Here is a 15041-nt window from a genome sequence, read left to right as displayed (position 1 = left end):
GCTGGAGTTGGAAGCGACCTGTGAAGATCCTCTAGCCCTACCTCCCAGCTAGGCAGGCTCACCCGGAGTAAATCGCACAGGAACGTGTCCAGTCTCCGTCCTCCGCAACCTTCTCTGGGCAGCCCGTCCCAGTGCTCTGGCACCCTCAAAGGGAAGATTTTTTCCTTACATGGAACCTCTCACGCTCCAGTTTGTGTCCGTTGCCCCTTGCCCTGTCACTGCACACCACTGAGAAGGGTCTGGCTCCATCCTCCTGACACATCCTCACCTTGTCCTCCAGTAAGGATTGGTTCCTAATCGTATTACAGGTTGTAACTGCTACTGTTTGTCCTCAAGAATTCAGCAAATAAATCTGCGTTCAAAACGCAGTGGATTAGTACTTCCCCACTGCGAGAGCTTGTTGAGAGGGAAGATGGTACAAACACATCTGTGGCTTCCAGATAATAAGACCTACCTTTGACATTGTGTTTACCTTCTGATAAGTGCTAAAAGACAAGTCTATCTGCATTAAAAGCACTGCCATTACTAGCCAAAGACCTCTTTCTCCTCATTTCTGGTGCAATCTTATCTGAAGCTTATTGTAATTCAAGTCTGCAGCCTATCCCCTCCAGGGCACATTAAGATAGGATCACTGGCATCCTTCAGTGTAGCTGAAGAGGGCTTGTTCTCAGCTACAGGTTAGCAGGAATGTATGTGGCTGATTAAGTCATGGCTGGTTGCCTGAAGGGAATGTGCTGAGCTGGCTTACTCCGCATCAAGGTTTCTCGAGAAAGAAAAAATCAGGTCCAGTCTGTAGAAGGATGAGGTCAAAGCTGGGGAAAGTGGAAAAGTGTATTTGCAGAGGGAACAGGAATAGAAGTTTGGAGGCCTTACCCAGCATCAGAACACTTCTCTGCCTTCAGTGCCATTTAAAATATTTCAAAAGTGAGGTTCCTGTTAATATGTTGATTTACATCTAAGTGCCCATTCTAATTAAATCAGTATGAAATGCAAATAAGAGTCTTTTTCCCTACTCCCTGTTGGAAGTATATCTAAAAATCTTAAGATGGAGTTGTTACTTGTTTACATCTTGTCATCTCCTTTTCCTCCAGGAGATTTAGAGGTTTAGGTTTTCAGTTTCAGCCAAAACAAAAATGTCTGCAAAAGCAATACTATTTTCTCCCCTAACAGAGTATTTATAAAAGCAACAAACATGAGGATTCTTTAAGAGCCCTTCAGCTGTATGTGGGCTGGATATACAGATAGAACATCTAGGGCAGGAAATGGTATCCCTGCTGTCTGCTAATTATATCATATTTTCACTGGTTGTTTTATTTGCATAACCATTTCTTTTATGAAAAAAATGTCTACCTTATTTTACCTTGGTCATTTTTACTAGCACAAATACAGAATTATTCACTGTTGGCAAAAAGAATAGTACAATATTTCACTTTTTTTTTCCCTAACAGTTTCTTACTTTCAAACCCCACCATCTAAATTCTTTTATCTTGGTCATTTTTACAAGTACAGATATAGAATTCCACACTGTAGGTAAAGGGGAACATAGAAGACATTTACAAATCAAATGAAATTTTAAAGTTAGAAATCACAGTATCACAGTGTCACCAAGGTTGGAAGAGCTCTCATAGATCATCAAGTCCAACCCTTTACCACAGAGCTCAAGGCTAGACCATGGCACCAAGTGCCACGTCCAATCCTGCCTTGAACAGCCCCAGGGACGGCGACTCCACCACCTCCCCGGGCAGCCCATTCCAGTATTCAATGACTCTCTCAGTGAAGAACTTTCTCCTCACCTCGAGCCTAAATTTCCCCTGGCACAGCTTGAGGCTGTGTCCTCTTGTTCTGGTGCTGGCCACCTGAGAGAAGAGAGCAACCTCCCCCTGGCCACAATCACCCTTCAGGTAGTTGTAGACAGCAATAAGGTCACCCCTGAGCCTCCCCTTCTCCAGGCTAAACAATCCCAGCTCCCTCAGCCTCTCCTCGTAGGGCTGTGCTCAAGGCCTCTCACCAGCCTTGTCACCCTTCTCTGGACACGCTCAAGCATCTCAGTGTCCCTCCTAAACTGGGGGGCCCAGAACTGAACACAGTACTCAAGGTGTGGTCTAACCAGTGCAGAGTACAGGGGCAGAATGACCTCCTTGCTCCTGCTGACCACACCATTCCTGATGCAGGCCAGGATGCCACTGGCTCTCTTGGCCACCTGGGCACACTGCTGGCTCATGTTCAGGTGGGTATCAATCAGCACCCCCAGATCCCTCTCTGTCTGGCTGCTCTTCAGCCACTCCGACCCCAGCCTGTATCTCTGCATGGGGTTGTTGTGGCCAAAGTGCAGCACCCAGCACTTGCAGCAGCCTGAGACATAGCAGGGAAACAGCAAGACCTGCACTCCAAAATGAAGTAATACTTTGCATTTCCAGTGCACCAAGAGTCCACAAGGACCTCAGAACACTTAACATATGTTTAGCTCATTCTTACCTCAGTATTCACATGTCACAGGTGGGGAACTACAGATAGGGAAGCTGACTGATAGACTAATTGATTTACCAAACGTTAGGTGGAAGTTTCTGCCAGAATCTTATTCTCTAAACCCAATATTTTGTTTCAGTTACAAGATGAAAGGAAAAAGGAACACACACTGATCAATGTTCAGAATCAGCCATCTCTGTTTGTAGAAGATTGTAACCACATCTAGCATTAATGCAACACAGCTTGTACTCAAGAGCATTTCCTGGTCCTACACTGTGGCTCTCTGTCTCCTTCCAGTGGTTCACATTTGTTATAGATCTGCTCCTGGCTTCAAACTACTACAAAATGGTTATTTGTCATTCCATTAAGTGGAATTCCTACAACGACTGCCTTAAAGTGTTGGAATTTTTTGAGGTGGTTCCCTCAGACAAGTACTAGGTATCTAAGTATTTCTGCTTAAAATGCCTGTGTAGGTTGGTTGGTTTGCAAAAGCAGCAAGTGAGGAGTTAAGGATTTACATTTATTCCAGACAAAACCTGACTCCTCATATAATTCAGTTGCTTTATGCTGGTGCCACTCTGAAAATATATTATGATTTTATATATGGATATCTATACAGAAATCTATCCTAGAAATGCTATTCTGCCAGCCAGTACTTAATGGAAACCATTTCATTTGAGACCCCCATGAATGATTATTGATTTTTCTCCATGATGCCCAAATCAAGGGAAAACAATCCTGAATATTTTCTCCAAAGCAGTCAAAGTGACAGGCCTCTTTAACGTAATTACTCCTTTATTATGATGTATCTCAGTCATTGTACATACTCTGTATTGATTCCTGCAGAGTCAATGTTCTTTGTGGAGCACACATGCAGGCCAAATCCTGCCATCTTCACCTCAGCCTGGGTCAGGCAAAGCACCACAGCCTGACCTATGGACCAACTGTGGCAACTCTAGCTTCCAGAAACAAAGCTGTTTGAAAAGCTCATAAGGAAGGTCAATTTTAATATGGCCTAGATTCTTCTTCTGTTAATCTGTTGGGAGCATAAAGAAGGATGCTAGGAGCTATTTGTAACAAAAGGGTTTACAAATTATCAACAGGATTAAAAAAAGAAAAAAAAAAAATCAGATGCTAAAATCAGTCCAAAAGCAAAAGGTGTTTGTAATAAGCATCTACAGTCATCCTGAGGAAGAAAATAAAGCAACAGAATTTGCTTTCTCTGCACATCCAGCTGCTTCTGACACTAATTGCTCTTTTTGGCCTTTTGAGGTGCATCTTAATGAGAGCAGCAGACATACTTCATTAAGTAATTCAACCTTTCTAAGCAGGCACTTTTATGAGGTGTCCAGCAAAAGCCCTTTCTAGCAATTACTGGAAAGCCCATACATCCAAACACGTGGGACATTCTCTCTTATTATTGAGTTTGTTTCTATCTCAAACCCCTAGAGGTTCAGCAACCATGCTGAAAATGCTAAACCAGCACTGACTTACATGAAATTCAGTCAGCCAGAGCACAGCCATGCTGGCTTGAAGCTAAACTGAGACATTTAAACTAGGTATTAGGAAGAAGTTCTTTACATCAAGAGTGGTGAAACACTGGCACGGCTTGCCCAGGGAGGTTATGGATGCTCCCATCCTGCAGGTGCTCAAGGCCAGGTTGGATGAGGCCTTGAGTGACCTGTTCTAGACCCCTATAGCAGGAGGTTGGAACATGATGATCTTTGAGGTCCCTTCCAACCTAAATCATTCTATGATTCTATGGTTCTATTTTGTGTTTGCAGTCTGGAGGCTGTGTTTAAAACACATTCATCTAAACCTGTGCAACATCACATTTTAAACTGGGTCACCTCAGCTGCAGACTACTTCACACAGTTCCCGGCCTTGCTTAAAGTCCACTTGTGGCCAAAGTCATTAAAAAGCAGAGCATAATTTGGCACCTTTTAAAATCCCAAGTAAGGGCAAACAGACCAGTTTGGGAGACCACACAAAATCATAGGCTGGTAGGAGTTTGAAGTGACCTCTGACAATCATCAAGTCTGACCCCCTCCCAAGAGAGGTTCACCTGAAGAAGGGCATGCAGGAATGCATCCAGGCAGGCTTTGAGTGTCTCCAGAGATGGAGACTCCACCATTCCTCTGGGCAGCCTGTTCCAGTACTCCACCATCCTTAAATTGAAAAAGTTCCTCCTCATGTTTATATGGAACTTATGTTTCTGTCCTTTATGCCTTGTGCCATCACTGGGCACCACTGAAAAGAGCCTGGCCTCATCCTCCTGACACCACCCTTTAAGTATTCATAAGTGTTGATGAGATCCCCACACACACTCTTCTCTTTTCCAGACTACAAGGCCCCAACTCTCTCAGTCTTTCCTCATAAGGGAGATGTTCCAGTCCCCTAATCATCTCTATAGTCCTTTTCTGTATTCTCTCCAGCAAGTCCCTGGGGAGCCCAGAACTGGACACAGTATTTCAGAGGTGGCCTCACCAGGGCAGACCAGTTTGGGAGATGTTAGCATGTGTAGCACACTTGGGTCTGAAGAGCCTCAGCCACCTCAGCTACTTCTGGGGTAGGCATTTAGTGGTTGTGAGGCCTGGTTCTCTGCAGTATCATCTAACGAATTTGCACTCTGGTTTTTGGACAGGCTGGCAAGTTGCCAGCAGAAGGTGCAGCAGGAATAAACTGAAGTATGAACACCCATCTGCTCACCAGTACCTGCTTGCCAAGGTGTGTCGGCCACTCAGTGGAAGACAGGTGAGTACCTGATGCCTCCTTTGACATATCAGAAGACAAATACTTGCAGAAGACAGTTAGAGGCAGCTGCCTGCCTCAGTGGCATGTTTATGGTAACGTGTCTGCTCTGCAGAGACCAGATGGATGTAGGAGTGGGGAGGCAGGGCAGAAGTAGAGTTTACAGAGATTTATTGCAAGGTGTATGGTGAAACCAGGAAGAGAGCCTAAGATATCTGGCTGCCAGCTTTGTTCTCCAGCCATGAGGCAGGGTAAGAAGGAGAACAGAGTCTTGAGGCTAAGCCACGGAGATGTCCCACCTCTTCAGGGACAAAAAAACTTGTAACAGTGACACTTGAGATACTTAGAAAAGAAGTGTAACCTCCTAAATTGTGACACAGTTTGCTGGGCTTGACGACTATGTTGCAGCTTAAGCCCAGGTGAACTTAGACTCACCTTTCAGTTAAAATGCTCTGGAAATGTCTTTTTTTTTTTTTCCCTGCACTCAAATTAAATTAGAATGGCTTTAAACTTACTAAACACAGACTCTTTTCCCTTTTGAAAACATAACATTCTTAATCAAAATACAGATGGCAAGGTACATGGAAAGAAGGAAACTGAGCTTGATGTAGCTTTGTTTTAGGGAGGAAAAATAATATAATTCAATAAGACTGGCTTAAACCCTCTGATTAAAGCTTTTTTAACATAACAGATAGGGAGGATGAGATCCACACTGAGATAAAGATAGTTAGCACAGATCAAAAGAGCTTGTTTTCATGCCAACCAGATTAAATGACAGGATGTGGTGAAGTGCTGGGCACCGTATCTGGTTCCTTTCCATACAAAGCTTTATTGGCTGAGTGCAGATATCTCTATTAGGTTACAGGCATTTATAGGTGGGACCTGGAGAAATAAACTGAACACAATCTATCACCTGTAGACTGTTTGTTCTGATACTGTTCTAAACCTGCCCTTTTTTTGAGATACATATATATACATATATGTCTGTCACTAGGATTGTGGAAGTAAATTGTGTCAGAAATTGAGGTTTATTTCTAAATGCATTAGTAATCCACTGTTCTCACTCATTAACTTCTGTACATAAGCTCAGCAGAACTATATATTTCATACTCCAACTTCCTTGTAGCAGGAAGCCTAAGACAACTTTAGGAGTAAATTAAACCTAGAATCCCAGATTGCAGTTGTTGTCTTTTTTTTTTTTTTTTTTTTTTTTTTTTTTTTTATAAGGGAGTCTTTTATATTTATTTATCTGCATGTGGCCCCTGAAGAGGCAGGATATGGGACTGGGAAGGCTCTTTGGTCTAACCCAGTGTGGCTGCTCTTATGTTCTGACACATTCTGCAACAGCAGGATGTGGGAGGAAGGGAATGTGAATGTCAGGAAGGGAAAACTACCAGATATGAAGATGCCACGGTCCTGTGCCACTGCACATTTCAGCAAGGCAGCACAAAGGGTCTCTCCCCATCTGCTGAACAGGCTGCAAAGTCCTGCCCGGTTGAGCTATGTCAGAAAGAAACATGAAGGAGAGATTCTGTCATGTGTGCAGGAAGATTGATGACTCAGAAAATGAAAGGTTTAGCATGGGATGCAACTGAACAGATTTCTTTAGCTGCACCTACATTTTATTGTTATTTTTCATTGTTGCTGCAGCACTGCCTAGAAACCTGAGCCCCACAGTACTCCAAGCTGCAAATGATCAAGAGAAGAAATCTTAAACAATCAGCAAAAGACAAAAGATGAAGAGAAGAGGAGGAAAAAGCCTTTACTACACAGAGGAGGTCTATAATGTTGGATTATTTCTGGTGGACAGATGCAGAACAGGCTGGAGCAACATCCCAGCATAACCAGAGTCAGAAACAGCTACAACTGCAGTAGAAGAGGTGCGTGGTTCCATTGTGACCTGTGACACAGGGAAAAGGGCAAGAAGCTTCAGCTCCCTTAGCCCTCCCAGCAAATCCACAACTAAGAACCACGTGGCTTTCTGCCCAGTGAAAAAACAGCATTTCTGTGCTGATCGAAGTGTTTGCACAGAGAAAATCAGGTCCTCAGCACAGTTTGAAACAGAAATATTGCCAGTGGTGGGGTTTAATGAAAGCAACCTCTGCCCACAAGAGAAGGAACTGATCTAGTTGGATATGTTCCTGCTCACTGCAGGGGAGTAGGACAAGATGATCTTTGGGGATCCTTTACAACCTGATGCATTCTGCAATTCTGTGAAATGGAAGCAGCTGGGAGCTGGAGGACTTAACCCTTCATTTACTTGAAAGAAATAGTGGTTTCAACAGCAAAATTTCAACAGATAAACAACAGACAGACATGATGCAACCTGGTAAGCAGGCTGAGCTGCTATTTCTGAGTCACTGCCACACCAAAAAGGCCCATCAGATCTTGACTGCTCTGCAGTTCTGCAGGCCTTACTGCCACTCTGCAACCCACACATCCTCTAGCTTCAGAGAATGTCTTAAATGTTTCATAACCTTAAAATCCCAGGCAATCTAGGAGAGCTTGCCTGTGCTTGTTTTATTTATGTTACTGATGGGCTTTTCACAGCAATGAGAAAACAGCTTCATTGCCATGCTTAAGGAGGTCAAGATGTACTTCCAGCCTGAGAGGCTGGAAACCTTAGGTGGTCTCCTGCATACGGACAAGAGGAAGAAGGCATTGATTTGGGAAGGGAATCCCTATCTGTACAGGCTAGTTTTACTGCCAGGCTCAACAGAGGAGGGAAGTCATGGGGCGTCTCCACGCAGTTCTGCAACTCAGCTCTCTCTGCACATCCCCAGACACAGAGCTGGTGACTCAAGATTTAGTAACACTGTGGTGGCAGGGGAGTATGGGCAGGAAGGAAAAACATCTCTTGAAAGTAAACTGGAGCAGACACATGTGTCCCAGAGGCTGTAGTTGCACTACTAAGCTAAACAGCAATGGGCTTTTTCTCTGGCTAAGAGAAAAACTGGCATTGCTTATGACAGCACTGCTAAATTGAGCTGGTCTCCAAAGAAGGGCTGCCACACGTAGGCTGCCTATTAGGAACAGCCCTTGCTCATCCCACAGTCCCGAATCACATCTGCATGGCATTGGGCCAGTTGCTAATTGGCCCAGATCTAGTACTGAAGAGTGTTACAGGGAAGAGATACTCTTCTGTGGTGCCCTTTCCTGCAGGGTCCTGCAAAACTTCTCTGTCTCTTCACTGTCAATTGCCTTATTGGTGGCTTAGGAGGAAGGTCAGAGCATGGGGATGCAAATTACTGCCCTTGAGACCGTAGATACTCTTGCAACTGTCAAGCAACACTGAGTCACAGAATCACAGAATGCCAGGGGCTGAAAGAGATTCTTGCAAGATCATCTAGTCCAACCTCCCATGCCAGAGCAGGATCACCTAGGGCAGATCATATAAGAACATATCCAGGCACGTTTTTAGTATCTCCAGAGAGGGAGACTCCACAACCCCCCTGGGCAGCCTGTTCCAGTGTTTTGTCATCCTCACAGGGAAAAAACTCCTCCTCATGAACTTCCTATGCCTCAACCTCCACTCATTGCCCCTTAGCCTGTCACTGGACATCATTGAGCAGAGCCTGGCTCCATCCACTTGGCACTTACTTTTTACATATTTATCAATATGAATGAGGTCACCTCTCAGTCTCCTTGCCAAGCTCCAAGCCCCAGCTCCCCAAGTCTCTCTTCTTCCATTCTCTTCATCATCTTTGTGGCTTTGCGCTGGACTCTCTCATGACCTTCTTGAACTGGGGGTACCAGAACTAGACACAGTACACCAGATGCAGCTCCCCAGAACAGAGTAGATGGGAAGGAGAATCTCTCTCGAGCTACTAACCGTAGCCCTTCTAATACACCCTAGAATGGCACTGGCCCTCCTGACTCATTTCAGTGTCCTCTGCAGATAGTGCTGTGCGACTGCAAGGGCAGACTGTGTGGCAAGAAGCACAGAAGCTGACCACATCACTAAATAGCTCTAACCCTGTTACACAGATCCCATCAAGGCTGTGCCCTGGGTGGAACCTGCCTGGCATAGATTTACACAGCCATGCTTCACATGCACACAAAATGATTCTGCTCTCAGCTCCTGCCTGAGTTCACAGCTGCCCTTGCCCAAAGGACTGGCACTTGTTTTTGCTGCTACAAAATACCTTGCATGCACAAAAAAATGGACTGCAGACATTCAGATGGTCATCTGGAGATTCATCTGTGCATTCACTCTGGCAGTTCATCTGCTTAGAGTGCCCACTAGTGAAAATACAGCAGGCACAGCATCAGGAGAAAGAAAATGCAGGCTTAATAATTGAGAAAATAAAATAGTAGTAAATCAAAGTATTTTCAAGCAGGTTGTCAATACCAACTTTAAAGTCAGACAGCTTTATTACAGTGATGCATATGCAGGCCACAAGTTAGTGGCTTCTTACTTATAAATCAGTCAGCTTAGCCAAACAGTCCCTATTTGCTATTGACTATATTTGATGGCAATAATTTAGGGAAGATGAACTGTGCTGTATTGGCGAGATGAATTTGCTGTGTCTGAAGCCACCACTGAAGGCAGATCTCTTTTTCCTAACTAAATCTCTGTCTTCCTTCTGTACACCAGCTCCCATGATGGCCCTAATGGCCTGAGTGGCTGTGAAAAGGCCAGAGCACATGCCTGCCTTACAGCTTTGCCATTTATTCCCTACTCCAGCTCTGCCCTTCTGTTACAGCTGCTATCTTGGATGGCACATGCCATAAGCAATTATAAACTAATGCAGTTCACACATGAGCTGTTCTGACTTCATTGGGTAGATTCTCAGATGCTGGCATGCTACTTAATTTTCTCCTCAGTGCTTTCTTCTGCCACAGCTCGTCTGTTGCTTATTCTGATTTTGGATACCTTCTATATCACAGCTGATGTGATTGCTGCTAGTGAAAGCTCTGTGGAGAAAGACCTTGGAATTCTAGTGGGAAAAAAGTTATCCGTGGGACAGCAATGTGCCCTTGTGGCCAAGAGGGCCTGTGGTGCCCTGTGAAGCATTAGAGTGTGGCCAGCAGGTCAAGGGAGGTTCTCCTGCTTCTCTACTCTGCATGGTGAGACCACATCTGGAATATTGTGTCCAGTTCTGGGCTGCCCAGTTCAAGAGGGACAGGGAGATGCTAGAGAGTGTCCAACAAAGGCTGTGAGGATGATTAAGGAACCACAACATCTGTCTGATGAGGAAAGGCTGAGAGACCTGGGGCTGTTGAGGCTGGAAAAGAGAAGACCGAGAGGCGATCTTATGAATAAATGTCTGAAGGGTCGGTGTCAAGAAGAAGGTGCCAGGCTCTTCAATGGCATCCTGGGCTAGGACAAGGGGCAATAGACAACCTGGAACACAGGAAAGTTCTACCTCGACAGGAGGAAGTTTCTTTACTGCAAGGATGATGAAGCACTGGAGGAGGCTGCCCAGAGAGGTTGTGGAGTCTCCTTCTCTGGAGACTTTCAAGACCTACCTGGATGTGTTCCTGTGTGACCTGCCCTAGGTGATCCTGCTCTGGCAGAGGAGTTGGACTCAGTGATCTCTGGAGGTTCCTTCCAAACCCTAATATTCCATGAATCTGTAACTGGCATGTTTATCAAGAGATAAGTCCAGTGTCCCTAGCCCCTCTTACCTCTGAGGCACAGCAAGGGGATTCATCTCTTATCAAATGTATTGCTCTCTAAATGCAGCAGCAGTAGCTGGAGATCAGAGCAACTACCTGTTAAAAACCAAACCCACCACCCAACCTGTGTAAGATGTGCCCATTTCCTGGCCGCAGGAATGACCAGAAACAGATTTTTCTCTCCCACAGGGATGGTTTGCACAGGCAGCCAGCGACAGCTGCCAAGCACACACACTTCAAAAGCGTGGTTGCTCCTGGTAGAGCCATCAAACTCAGCAGCACATTCCATTCCCTGGCCCAGGGGGAGGCAGGGGTTTTCCAGAATGCTCCTCAGTGCTGTGTCAGAGAGGGTTTGGCCCTCTTCACTTCACCTCTGCTGCATGATGGTTTTATTTAGAACATGCTTTAGCTTGCCAGCCTCCAGGCTGCAGAGGCAAGGTGCCAGTCTTCAGCAAGAGGAGGAAGGACTATAAATAAAGCAGGCTGGGCTGCCACGGGCAGCTTTTGGTCTGCTTAAGTTTTCTTGTGCAGCCTGGCAGAAGCAATAATTCAATCTGCTGAGGAGACACAGCATGGCACAGGCACTAGCAACAGCTCTTTGCTCCAGCCAGTAGCTACCTTTTCTTTTTTTAGGCACAGAGATTCCGCAGCTTACCTTTGCTGAACACCAACAGCACAACCCCCTCCCATGTGCTTCCTTCCAGCAGTCTGAGCTCTCTGCAGACCATGGTTCATTGTCATGAAACCAGCTACTCACAAGGGAAATGTATTCCTTAGCTTCCAAAATAGTAAAACCAATCTCCAAATGAAGTACTCAGAGGGAACAGGCATTTCATCTTCTGGAAGCCCCCAGTGCTTTAAGAAGTGTTGTTTGGTAGTTCTTGCTCTAATTTCTGTCACCACCATGTGGGGCTCACTAGGAGCTCTCTCTATGCAGATGCTCAAATAAGGAGAGAACATTTTTGCTGCAGGTCAAGTACACAATGAAAATAGCAGCAAGAGCCCAGTCCTGTACTCAGACTTCTCTGTTCTCCCTCACAGGTACTTATACTATAAGAGCTTTTTCTTCTCTGTGCTTGCCTGAGAAGCACTGTTACAGACAGAAACCGTATTTCCACACCTTTCTGCTGCTTAGCCTATTTTACAGAGTATATTTTATTTACAGCACAAAGCTAATGGAGGCCATCTCTGAACAGTGCATTTTTGACTCATAGAATCACAGAAAGCACTGGGCTGGAAGGGACCCCCAAAGGTCACCTTGTCCAAGCCCTCTCCAGTGAGCAGGGACTAGATCAGGTTGTTCTGGATCCTGTCAAGTTTGACTTTGAATCTCTCCAGGGATGGGGCCTCAACCACATCTCTGGGCAGCCTGTTCTAGTGTCTCACCACTCTCATTGTGAAGAACTTTCTCCTGATGTCCAACCAAAGTCTGCCTTGCTCCAGTTTCAAACCATTGCCCTTTGTCCTATTGCTACAAGCCCTCCTAAGCAGTCCTTCCCCAGCCTTCCTATAGGTCCCCTTCAGATACTGAAATGCAGTTGGTAACGTTTCCCTGGAGCCTTCTCTTCTCCAGGCTGAACAGCCCCAACTCTCTCAGCCTGTCCCTAAAGGAGAGGTGCTCCATCCCTCTGATCATCTTCATGGCTCTCCTCTAGCCCAAGCACTTGAATCGCTTCTTTGAATCGCGCACCCGCAGCTTTCCAAAGCCAGCTGCAGCCCAGCTGGCCGAGCAGTAGTTCCCCCTGTTCCTTCCCTCCTGCTGGGATGCACCCCAAGAGGGACAGCATCTAAAATCATTTCAGAACATGCTCTCAGCATTTTACTATGCACACAAGCAGATGGGATTACTTGTGTCAAAACTAAATAAATCATATATTAAATATTACACTTGAAAGCAAATCATCGAGTCTTAAGGAAGGCAGCTGGGTCTCGTAAATCTTTGCCTCCCACCCAGTATTTAGCCTACATCCCTCGACAGGGCACTTGCAGACCTACATCAAACATACTGCACAACCTGCCTTCTTTTACTTGCCAAGCCAAAGTGAACCTGCACATCCACCAGCAGCAGAGGTTAGCTCAGCACCTTTCTGACAGATGGACAGACCTTAGTAGTCCTTGCTCAGAGATCCTGATGTTCTGGCCTCAGCCTTAGCAGCTTTGACACTGGACCCACAGCACTGGGAACCTTACCAAAGCACCTCCATGGTTCTGACCATGCTGAGGCACCTTCCCACCACCAAGTAGGATGCCTCCTTCACAGGGGGATGGGTTCCCACTAGTCAAATGTAAGGGCAACTTTTCTGAAGCCAGCCTGTTCTAGTTTGATAGCTTTGTTAATGTTCATTACTGTGCTTTCAGCCTTGCTGGCCCTTGATAAACTGGAGATAAGAGACTAAATTTGAAGGTGGGCCAGAGCCCAGTATCAGTGACCTGTTGATAGAAGTCCATCCCACCATGGATTTCCACAGATACTCTGGGTTTATGGTCTGTTGCAATCTTCCTGCTGGTCCCATTCTGCTATGCAGACATTAATGATTTCTCCATTTCACAAGGCTGAGCAGCCTGCGAGAAGCCTTCTGCTCTCCTTCTCCTCAGCTAGTGTAATCAATTAAAATACCCAGGAGTGACTAAGAACAATTTTATCCCACTTGTATTTATCTGGAGTATCTCAATAGAAGTCCAAAGTCTCTCAGTGCAAACCTTGCACTCTCCAGACATGACTGCCACAGCACAGGCAAATCTGCATCCCATTTCTCTTTTAAGTTGTGATTCAGCTATCCCAAAGATCATTTTTTAAACACAAGCTGGGACAATGTTTCTAGATTTTGGGAAGCTGGGAGAATAGAAATATAGCAAGGTCCATTCTGGATCTATCAGCACATTCAGACCTGCTGTACCCTCTACCATGTCACTTGCTGAAGCAGAGAACTAACAAACCATAGAGACAGTTTTGGCAAAGGCATCAGAGCTGCTCCCCAGCAGGTGAAGGACATCAGAGTGCCAGGTCTGCACATTTGCCACCTCTCACTAGCTAATCCCAGCCTCAGTGTCACCCTGCTACAGCTCACCTCTCCAGCCCACCTTCCCCTTCTACTTTCAGTAGTCTCTAGCTTCCACACCAGTCTGGCTTCCCCTTCTGCCACTTTCCCTACCTTAATCTCCAGTATTTGGCACTTTCCTCTTCCTCCTGCATGTTGCTTGGATGCCAGTTGGTGGCAAGACTGGTACAGGCATAGAGCCCTAGCGCAGAATCACAGAATGTTGGGGGCTGGGAGGGACGTCGAAAGCTCATCCAGTTCAGCATCCCTGGAGAGCAGGATCACCTATGCCAGATCACACAGGAAGATGTTCAGGTAGGTCTTGAATATCTCCAGAGAGAGAGACTCTACAAACCCCCTGGGCTGCCTGTTCCAGTGTTCTGTCACCCTTACAGGGAATGAGGTCACCTCTCAGTCTCCTCCTCTCCAAGCTCAAGAGCCCCAGCTCCCTCAGTCTCTCCTCACAAGAGAGATGTTCCACTTCCTTCATCACCTTTGTGGCTCTGCACTGGACTCTCTCAAGCAGTTCTATGTCCTTCTTGAACTGGGAGGGGCAGAACTGGACACAATATTCCAGATGTAGCCTCACCAGGGCAGAGTAGAGGAGGAGGAGAACCTCTCTCCACCTACTAACCACACCCCTTTTAATATACCCCAGAATGGCATTGGCCCTCCTGGCCACGCTGCTGGCTCAGAGTCAACGTCCCATCCACTGGGACCCCCAGATCCTTTTCCCTTTTGCTGCCTTCCAACAGATCAGTCCCCACCTTAGCACCTCTCTCTCTCCACGGAGCAGCCTCTAGTTGTCAGGAGCAGTCCTCGAGTTAGGCTTGATGCGACACAGGTGACACCGGAATGTGTCAGATCCCAGCTCCTCATTCCAAAGCCTGAGGAAATTGAGCTGCTCCGCAAATGGCCACACGAGGGCGTTTCTGCAGTGACCCCGCACAGAGCCAACGTCCACTCAGCGCAATCCAGTATCTGAAATAGGTAAATACTTTCACCTGAAACCTGCATACGCACGTACAAGGCAGCTGAGAGCTAATGCTAGCCAAAGATGTCACCCTTTAAGCCACTGGACTTTACTGAAATTAAGGAAGCCCCCGCCACATATCCACGAAGAGAGGGCAGGAATTGGATGTGCCTGCTGAGAGGAACCGGCAG

General features: G+C 46.1%; 1 long non-coding RNA gene across 1 annotated transcript; it reads right to left on the bottom strand.

Moving 5' to 3' along the window:
- Window positions 1-3243: 3243 nt before the first annotated feature.
- LOC135177128 (uncharacterized) lies at window positions 3244-14235 on the bottom strand. The gene is made up of 2 exons (XR_010302930.1): window positions 13992-14235; window positions 3244-3502 (listed from the first exon to the last, which is right to left on the bottom strand). It is a non-coding gene; the product is annotated as an uncharacterized LOC135177128 (long non-coding RNA).
- Window positions 14236-15041: the final 806 nt, after the last annotated feature.

The sequence above is a fragment of the Pogoniulus pusillus genome, chromosome 7, assembly GCF_015220805.1.
Source record: "Pogoniulus pusillus isolate bPogPus1 chromosome 7, bPogPus1.pri, whole genome shotgun sequence".
Taxonomy (NCBI): Eukaryota; Metazoa; Chordata; class Aves; order Piciformes; family Lybiidae; genus Pogoniulus; species Pogoniulus pusillus.
Note: the sequence above shows the minus strand (reverse complement) of the source record. Positions and strands in the feature narration are given on the sequence as shown.